The following is a 10,949-nucleotide window of genomic DNA, read 5'->3' as shown; positions in this document are numbered from 1 at the left end:
ATTTTTCCTTTGCCTTGAAACAATCATGTTGATATCTCTTTGGGACAAAATCTCTACATTAATTTCTGTGTTAATTCAGCATCACTTCTTTTTTTTCATGTAATGTCTAACCAACTGTATGAAGTCACTAAGATTAGTCAGTGTGGTGGAGAGCCCATCCAATATTTATCCCTGGCCATGAAAGCATGCAGGAATGTCTTGCCTAAAGCCATGGTAACCTTTGTGGATAATTAGGTATGAGGCTTAGTCTGAGGCTCAGGCTGCAATTACCAACCACATCTCTGTAGTGATGCCTGTTACACTGCAACTTATATTCCCTCTGAGACACCCTTATTACTGTGGGGGGCATGGTGCAGGAGGAAGACTCTAGGAGGAAGAGGGGTTTTACAGAGTAGTACAACTGTTACTTGTTCATTTCAGTGCCTCCTGAAAAAGAAAAAAAACAAACCAAAACCAAAACAACCAAACAAAACAAAATAAAAACACCAAACAAAAAACTCCAGGCAGAGATCTTTTGAGGGAGACTATTTCAGTTTTCATGTGAGCTCAGAGATAATACTGCGTTGAATGGTTAGTTATTTCTTTCTCTAGCCAGATGACAATGCTTGCTTCTCCTGGAAAGAGCATTCCAGCTGCACACTGCTAAAATTAACTTAATGGCTGGAAAGCTCAAAGTATTTACACCAGACAAAAAGGCTGGAGATTGTACCTCTGGTCATTTCTATTCATGTTTAGAGTGTATTGCTCTCAATATCAGCCTTTCAGCAGCTGTGGAGAGTGTTTTACTTTAAGTAAGATCCATGCAGCAGTCCTCGGGAAGATCTGTGCAGTGCCTTAATTCATGCAGGGTCTGCTGCATTTTAGGTATTTTGGAATGGGCTTTCCTTGGAGCACAAGAACTTGCAGTTCTTGAGAGATGTAAGCTCATCTAAGATGTAAGATTTCCCACAAAACCACGAGGCTTCACTTTTTACAATCTGCATTTTCAACATGTCATAAAATCCATGCCAGCCTCCCCTCCTGGTTTTCGCTTCCAGCTTGGCTGAACCTTAGTGATGCCTACAACAGGAGGCCCTGGAAGGGCACATGGCCACCCACAGCAAATGTTGCCATGTGTGGGCTCCTTTGATATGGATAGCAGGTGAACTTTGTGACAGGGGGAGCAACAAGCAAATGTCAAGCTGTCAGCTCTGACCAGAAATAAGCTGTCTGGGGAATGGAGGACACAGCTGGGTGGAGAGGCTACCCTGCAAGTTTGGCCTCTCTCGGAACTCTGAGGTGCTCTCCCCAGCTCTGTACTGTAGTCTTTCTCATCCTTCCCTAAGTGGTCTCAACGGCTTGTGAGGGAAGGGATCAAAGTAAAATTATTATAAAATGTTGTTTCAATCCATAAAGTCCCTGACAAGTGAAAAATAAGAGCAGCAAATAGAAGTCACACAAAATTGGGACTGGAAAAATATCTGCTTCAATGGATTTTGAATCAACCCTTCAAAGACCATCAGAACTATATTTTTCCCTTACTGCTTTCAACATCATTCTCTGTCCCCACACTTGGAATGTTGTGACACCAGCAATTCTGATGGATGTCTCTACACATGCACCTACCTGGTCCTCAAATAAGAGGCCACGTCCTATAGCCTAGCTATAATGGAACTGCTGCAACAAGGTAGAGAAAAGAGTGGACAAGAAAAGAGAGGGACAAAGTATTACCCCATGTCTTCAGCTGACAAGATTGTCATTCTTCTACCATCCTGAAATGGAGAGGAAATTTTTTGAAAAATAACAGTGCTGGGCTGAAACGAACTAAAGGTATTATTGATCTTTAAATGAAAATTACTGCTTATCAATTCAGATTTTGTTTGTGTGTTGAAATGACACCATTTGACAGCTCTTGCTTTACAATATCTATTTTCTTGCAGTCTCAGAACAGGCTAATCTTTCTGGAAAAAACTTCATGGGGAAATGCCACTTGTTGTTTACATTGCAGTGTACTTTACCCTGCCTCTTGAGCTGTGAGGACACATAAGATTATGCCACCAGGCAGAAGTGACTAGCTGCTTGGTTTATTGACTTTCTTTGCTTCATTTGTGCTGCTTGTTTTAAATCACTTGTGGGTGTAATGAAAATAATGATCCCAGTAACTCATGGTTGCTCTGATTCTGCTCAGAGTCCTTGGGCACTAGAGCAGCTTCAAGTGTCATTGTGTCTATAGTATGTCAGTAATTGCATATTTGTCACTTGCCTAATTTTAAGCTTTTCTTGTATCTGTCTTTGTGAAAAAAAAACAAAAAGTAAAAAATGCAAACTACGTTAAAACACCTCCTCTCCCCCAAGTAGATGGCAAAGTCCTGATTTAAGCCATCTTCACCAGGTCTTGCAAGTATGCTGTGTTCAACAGAACCAGATGGACAACCACAAAAATTGATCTTTTTCAGGTTTGGTTCACATTTTAAGAAAGTATTTGTGTTAGCGACCGTACAAGAAAACTGTTAATGCTAGGAGCAGTTTCACTAGAGCATCACCAGAGGGTGGCAGAACACTTTGTTGAGGCCCCTGCTGCTGGCTTGCAGTGCTGTTTGTAGAGATACCCAGGCTGTGTTTGTTCTCTTGATCCACAAGAGAAGTTAGCCTCCCGAAAGAGTAAATGCTATTTACTATCTTTATCCTCTTGAAAGAGAGCACAGAAAATTGGGACTGAAATCTGCATCAGAAGAGTTTCTGTTGTCTCTCTTGTATGACAGCATGCCTCACTGCTCAGATTTAGTGGAAAGACTAGACTCACTTTTCTCATGCAATTGCAAGAGCAGTTACTGTTCTCTGACCTACCTTCAAAAGCAAATGCACTGAAATAGGTCCTTGTCTTCTACACATTTCAGAGCTGTCTTTATGGAAAGTAGTCGTTAGAATGCTAGTTTCCAGAATGCAGTTTGCACAGCTTCACATGGTTGCTGCTTAGTTGTGAGTACTTGCAGGACCCACAGTACTTCCTTCCACATAGCAGACTTCTTTTGAAGACCAAGCATTGATGATCTTGGAGGGTTTGCCAGCTAGGACCAAACTGGTTCTTGTCAAGCAAGAAAGAAAGCAGCAGAGGAAAAAAGACATGTATGTCTCCCAGGAACTTCAATGCACTTCAATGCACTTCAAACACTTCCCATTCACTGGCATGAAGATAGACAACCACAATGTTCATAGGTGTTCGTAGCAGTTGTTGCATTTCACTGCTGCCTTTGCCTGCTCAGTTTGGGAGTGTCTAGAACACATCTGCAAAAGGAGAAGGCTAGCCACGGTGGAGACACTCAGCTCATCTAGCAGTTGCTAAACCAAGCTCTGTGTGGCTTGGCTGGACCAAGTCCTTTCCAGATAATCTTTTCTCCCTGGAGGAAAGAGGGATATTTTCTGCCCCATGTCAAAAAAATGCTATAGGTATTCGTTTATGTGCAGCAACTGGATCATACAATTGTGACTTAAACAGCTTTGGTCAGTTCTCACAAGATGATGCTGTAGCCCCTCCAGAGAAGAGAAGGTATTGCTGTCACAACGGCGGGAGTACATCTCTAGTTTTAACTACAAGTTTAGCTGAAGCACTCTTTCTGCTCATCCATGGACATCCAAACTCTACTCTTCATCTTATACTAAGAGCATTCTAAGCAAGATATTTTGCATTGATGACAAGATGATGTGCCAAGATGACCTCCCACTTACTTAACAGGATATTCACGCCTGGGTGGCAGCAGGCTTCCAGTGTTAGCCTGAAGTTCCAGATCTCTTCTATCTTTCTCCTTTCTTTTGTATGAATGGGACATTATTTCGTGTATTTTAACATCGGGGTTTGGTGGTCTATTTCCAGAATATATTTGCATCAATCAAGCAGGGCAGATGTCCAAAAATCCTGCCTCATTTAGCTGGAAGTTGAAACAACTCTTCTGGTAAATCTGTGATGTGGTAGCAATGGGGATCATAATTTTAGGAAAACAAACCTAAATTATCATTTTCCGTGCTGTAGTGGTTGGGGAAAAAATGAGAGGGAGGGAAGTTGTATGCATATTCTCTGTGAGTGACTTTCTTAACAGCACTCTCATTGAGAGTGACTTTTGCCAAATGCTGTTTACTTTTTGCTGTCAAATCTGTCTGAATTGATTGAAAAGTGAGACTTGTTCCCCTCTGCTTCCTAAGTGACATACAGACTGAGTGTGAGAAACAACCTGCCAATGGCTCCATCAGGAATCCTGTGTCAGTACAACAGCTGAAAAATAGAAGACACTTTGCCAAGTCTCCATCTTAGCCCATGGTTTCTCCTACTGCTCTTCCATAGGTCCAGTTATATGGCTAGAGCTTTGAGAAGGCTTAGCTCTACAAAATTCTTGTTAGTGGAGCTGTTCTTGCACTGCTGGAAAATTCAAAAAGAAATAAGGCAAGAATCTTATTTCAGCCCAGACTGATCATACACACCTTACAACTGAGAGAAATTAAGCCTGGATAGCAGTAGATATGAATTTAAGAGGGCAATGAAACCAGATTAGCGGACTAGAAAAAATATAAGGGAGTGGTACACCAGATTTAATTAATTGTGTTCATTTTCAAGATTGCAAAAATTTTTACAGGCTTTAATGCAACCTTCACCGAGCAGCTGGACTCCAGAAGAAGTAGTCCTCAGTTTCTCATCCTGTGAACACATCCTTTTCTACAGTGACCTGTTCAGTATGTATTGGTGGTATTTATTCTGCCCTTACAGGTTAAATAAGGAATTCTTGTTACTTACTTCCACTTATGCTGCAAAAAATAAATGTACTCCGAAACACAGGCTGTGACTTTTGTTTCCTCTCCTCTTTTCTCAAGACATCTATTTAAATGTGTTTGCATCTAAGTTAAGATACGTGATTTGTCCTTGGCTTTCCAGATGCTTCACAAGAAGTTAGATCCAGATTTGGCCAAGTCACGTGGTCGGTGCTGTAGCTTTCAAGGTCTAGTTATAGCTGTGAAGACTTTTGGCTGGTAATACTTGATGACACACAAATTCTTTCTGAGCTTGACCAAAATACATGACTTTGGTGCTCCATTTTGCACATCTGCAAAAAGTAAAGAACTCAAGTGAGAGTGAACTATCTTCTTTGAGCTATCCTTTCCTGGATAAGCTGTTGACAAATAGGAAGCATAAATAGTATTTTAAAACCTAAGCATAAGAGGAGAAAATTAGCATGTTAAGTGATCTCAGATGCTTCCACACGAACAGCCAAAGCAGTGCTCAGCAAACCCTTGTTCTCCCCTGTGGGAGACTAGGAAATCACCACCACTTTTTTATCCCCTCGTGCACTTTTTACAGGGCAGAGGCCTGTATGAGGATGAATTACAGGAGGCAAAAGTTTTCTACTAGCCTCTCTCCACTTGATCCCCATAGGGGCCGTGTTATTGTCACTCTGCTGTCTCTTCCCTACCTGCCTAACACCTTTATTCAAGAGAAAGGAAAAAGGAAACTTCTAAACCAGCATACTGAGTCAAAAACATTGGGGATTAACTCTGCCATGGTCTTAGAAATCTAGAGGATTTTGCGCAACAATCCTCTGCCTTTGCACTGCTAATGCTTTGTCTAAAAAATCCTTATCAGTTTGACAGAAAGAGGTAATTCTATGCAAAGACACTTTATGATTTAACTGACACTAGAATGGTGAAAATCTGTTTGTTCTCTGTACCTCAGATTCTCTAAGACAAGTATCATGGCTGTGATCCAGCCAAGCTTTTAGTATGAATCTACATTCTTTAAGTATGTGAATCATCTTATCAGATGCAAGCAGTGGCAAAAATAAGAGCCACCATAACAGAAATGCTCACTGGATTGCATATATATTAATTTGTCTCTTTAAAATGGATGTTGAATATCCTCTTTGCATGTGATTTTCATTGGTCCTCACTTGAACAGAAAGCTTCTTTTAGAATATTTTTGTAATCAAGCAAATGGGGACAAAGGGAAACAGAAATGGTCCTGAAAACAAGTAGAATTACAATTTCAGGTTACCGTGAACTTGTAAATGCCTTCATATGTTTGCAGAGTAAGTCTTGTTCTATATTATTTTTGGAATTTGGGTGGGGTTCCTCCACTGTCATTTCCAAACCTCTTCTGCTCTCTGTACAGCCTCTCTCAGGCTATCTCATCCCTGCGTGGTATCTCCAGGTCTGTCTGCTGTTCCAAGGCTCTGACCTAACAATTGTTATGTTTAAACAACACCCCTGGGAGTGGAGCTTTCCCTCCCTGTCTGTCTTCAGGATGGGTGGGAAACAGACTTTCAGCTCTCAGACATGCACTGTGCTCTGTTCTTTCTGACTTTGTCCAGGTTAGCAGCATGCACAAACACATTCAAGAACTCAGCTCCTGTGGTGACAAGCTAGATATGGCGTACAATAGAACATGTCCTGCTGCACTAGTAAATGGCATATTTCATGATAAACTGTAAGGCTGCTCTATCACATTTGTTGTACTTTGAGGCACCTGAATGAAACAAGGTTTTCCATCTTGGCACTGTTGAACAGCCACTGATAAAAAGTATTGACCTGCTTACAAGCAGGGAAACATTCCAGTTATGTAAACAGCAGAGAAGTATTTTTTCTCTGCATTCCTAGAGTAAGCTGGCTTTAGCTGAGTCCATAACTTCTATGTGTGCTGTTCCCTTTGCTGCCTTCACACACACAAATTGGTTTTTTTAGAACCACAGCCTGCTAAGTAACCCTTCTGAAGCAAGGGGCTTCAATGTGTACTTGTAAAAGCCAGAAAAAGATTTTGAAAAGAAATTGAGTGACCAGCTCTAAAAAGCATTTCCAAAATAAGCAAAAACTGCTATGCTAGAGGAGGCCAAATGCTGCCCCGAGCAGCGATTGTTTGCAACAACAGTTGCTAATGACAGTTGAAGAAAACTTTACAATTTAAGACCTAATTTTTTTCCTCCTGCTCTTCTTCTTCTTTGTCTTCTTGTTCTTCTTCTTCTTGAAGTATGACTACAATAAAGATTAATAGCCATACATAGTTCTCTTTCTTGAATCTATTAAAAACTGTTTTAACCTGTTAATGTCACTGTCCTCTGCAAAATTCCCTCCTAGTTATTTTCAATCCAACATCTGTCATGTGTATAGTAGAGAAGAGGTCAAAAAAGGAGGGAAAGAACATATTTTTACTGGCTTAAATTGGCTGCTTCTCATTTTAAATCCGATGCTTCTAACCCTTGAATTATTAGCAGTAATAATTCTCAATCCTCTACATTTTCACTTTTTATAGTTATATTCTCAATCATCGTGTTCCCAGAAGCAAGAGTTATTTCACATATATGATGGGTTTTCTGTTATTTTGTTTGCTTTGATTTGAAATAAGGTAAGAAAATAGGCATATAATGTTACTGATCTGACTACATGACCAGTTCACCAGGACTGAAATGCTCTTTATTCTTTCTGTCTATAGCTATAAGAGAAAGCTGCGTCTTTTTTTTTCCCCACAATATGTACAGACTCTTGAAATGCATGGAGTGCAAGAATATTGTCATAGAAATGCACAGTGGACTCTGGCTTTCCTTCATTTGGATTGGACCTCCACCTCGACCACAACACCGGAAGACAGGTGGAAATTATGCTTGAATTAAAAATACAAATCTGAGATTCTTCTTGTGCAGCTCAAGCTCACTTCTTCACTCATTTATTCAGGAATGTTGTCAGCAATATATGCTGCAATCAATCCAATCCTACATTCATCCTTCTAAATTGACTTCACCCTATCAACAAAAATATTATAAATGTTCTGGTTTGTTGCCTTTTCAAATTCAGTGTGAACAAATAACTACTGATCTTCTAACATGGAGTACCATTGTTTCACCTTGCCTTGACTCTTTCAGATGTATTTCAGGCAGAAGACAGAGCAGAACCAACAGAATGACTTCACCTATTTGATAACTAGTATTCACAGAGTCCTCAAAGTAAGGCTTCTCTGGAATGCCAGAGATAACGAAAGCCCCACATAACTAAACAAACAGCTCAGAACAATAAAGCCATCCATGCAATTTCCTGTATTGTCTCTCTGGAGTCCATGGGCTCATGAGGCTCCTACGTGAGCAGGAAAAAGACAATCAGCTCAGCCAAAAAGAGACACACCAAAAACAAACACTCTGCAAGAGCTGTGTCAGCTGCAGTGGATGTTATTTCACCTTTTCAAACTGCAGTCAAAACTGAGACTACCAGGAAAATGAAATAGCTTGGGAAGTTTGAAGAATGTGCATGTCGGTTCTTGCTCAGAAGCCATAATTCTACTTTAATGCCAGCATAAGCATTCATAAGTTTGGAAAATACATACGAAAAACATAATTTTCAGGTGCACACCAGAGTTTTATTTCACATAAATATATGGAAATGGGGACCATGTTCTCAAATGTTGAATACTGCCTTCTTTCTAATGAATCCAGGGAGAGTTGTGTTGGTGGGTGCATTGTTTTGCAAAATGTAATTTATCTGAGTAAGATGTAGCATTATATGCATAACTGTTTGCATTAACTATTGGAAAGTTCTTGGATTTGTGGAATCAGATGTTTTCTCCCTATATTTTTTTATCCCTGTTGGATTTTCTTTTTTTTTTAATTACTTGGAATTCTTTTAAATTATCTCTATTCCAATTTGAAGATGCAGCCAGATGCATTTTTAAATAAGTAGCAAATGTTTACTTACTACCCTGTTTTTGGCATTTGGGTGTAAGACAATAAAACTGATGTTCAGCTTAAGCTGACCTTAAAGGACTCTGTATATCATCCACATAATGCTGCTTCTTCACTAGAAATAAGCTTATAAATGAAATCAGAAGAACAGCACAAAGCCAACAGATCTGCAAGCCCCTCTTTCTCGCAACATATACCCTTGTTAAATGTTTGGTAAACTACTACAAATAGTTGTTGGTCCAGTTAAATCCAGCAACGTTTGTATGGAGTAGCTAGCCCTGGGAGAGGCACAGTGTTAATTTAGACTAATTCAGTGTGTGCAGCAAGACTAATTCTGTCAGCACTCTTTATTTATTATAATTCCTGCTTCACTCAGAGCAAGCAGCTTTGTCCAAACAGCCAAGAAGAAAAGATATCTGTGTTATTTCCCTGAGTAGCCTCTGAGTAACCATTTTGCAATCTGAATGCATCCCTAAAACTTTTCAAGTGGTCTTAAATATATGATTAAGGTAACAGCCAGATACTGCATATTTCCTGTGGCTCTCTGGAAAAAAAACATTGTATTCTAGACAAAATACAAACTTTAAAGTATTTGGAAAGCAAAACCAACAGAATTTGCCAGAGGATGGCTGTTTCACAACAGCTCTCAAGCTTTCGAAACTAAACTTATTTTCAATGTGTGCTAAAGGAAAAACAGGTCCATACCGGTCCCAGCTCAACGCCAAAGGAGACAACAAAAATACTCTGGAGAAACTTTCTAGAATACTAGGATTTTTTTTTTAGGTGTGGGGGAGTAATTTGTGTTTTTAAATATATTTTAGTATCTTTAGTATCTAATTATTTTTGGAATCTTTCTTAGTCCTTCATTTATTGTCTGAATATATTTCTACCTGTTCTTCTTGCAAATAAATTTTAAAAAACAAAATAAAATAAAAGCACAAACAAACAAACAAATAGTCCTGCAGTGTGGAGAGCATGTAAAAAAATCATGTCAGCAGAGCAGAGCCATAAGCTTTCCGGAAGGACCCATGTACTTCATGCTCGTTTTATTTGTTCTCACAGCTCAGGCGCACATTTTGTATGTTCTATATGCTCACTCATAGGATGCCAGAACATTTGCCAGTGAACTTAGCATTTCGCCATTTAACCTTTAGCCGCAACTATGTAGACTATTTAACAAAGCAGGCCAAGGAAGTTAAAGTTTTTAAGCATATTTGTGTAGTGATCTTAGAATTTTAATGTGTAAGTGGTCAAATCTTTTTATATTCAAAGCCCGGAAAAATAAATGAGCTTTCCCATTTTTCTTCATGTGACTATTAAAGATTGTTTTATGAAACAATAATCAATGTGACTTTCCAAGGTCATGTGCATGTCAGTGACAGAATTCAAATATAAAATGTCAGTGCACTCTTAATTAGGTCAAGATGTCTGTGCAAAATTCCTTCTGTCCAAAGTATCCTCTTAGTCCATGTGCAAGATAATTAAAATAAATTATGCCCATGAGAAAAGCCATGCTCTAACATCAAAATCCCATTTATCTAGATAAGTTTCAAATCCTTCCTTGTTTTGTTCTGATAAAGTTCATCTGTCTTTATTTGCAATTGATCCGGCTTTGCTTAAGCTTAGTTGCACTGGGTTGTTGGGAGAATTTTTGCCTCTGTAGCTTCCATGATTAGGTTTAGATCATTGAAAATAGGAGTCCTTAGCCTCTTCTGCTTTCCAGCTCCCCTCATACTCTTTATCTTAACCTCTGTTAGTGACCTTTAAGGCCTCCATTCTTGCCTATCCTCAAGAAGCAACAATCCAGAGTCGTCAATAGGTCCATTTCACCCTGAGGTCGTAAGGTGAGGCAATGGTTTAGATTTCAGGGAAAACACCACTCTTTGGTCATAGGTATAACAGTGGACAGTTCATTTCACTGCATCTCTACTCTGGGGAGAAGGCTTGAGACAGACAGTTGTGCCAAAGACACAGGAAGAGGATGAAATGCTCTAATATTTATTTTTCTAATAGATACTTCATTTCCTGTTCTTCCTTTTCAGTATTTATGTTAGAAAAATACCTCCAGCTCCATTGCATTCTACAGCATAGTTCACTAGTAGCAATCATACTCACCCATATTGGTATATTCAACACCAAAAAGGATGGCTGACTCTAGCCTTTAAAACTGGAAAAGCACCCTCCCTTCTTTCCTGGAGTAAGAAAACTAGCCACCACATGTAAAGGATAACTGCTTGCCTTACAACCCACAGCTTCCCAAGAATTCAT

This window comes from Taeniopygia guttata, chromosome Z (genome assembly GCF_048771995.1).
Source record: "Taeniopygia guttata chromosome Z, bTaeGut7.mat, whole genome shotgun sequence".
In the NCBI taxonomy this organism is placed as follows: domain Eukaryota; kingdom Metazoa; phylum Chordata; class Aves; order Passeriformes; family Estrildidae; genus Taeniopygia; species Taeniopygia guttata.
The sequence above is the reverse complement of the archived record's forward strand: the minus strand, read 5'-3'. Positions refer to the sequence as shown.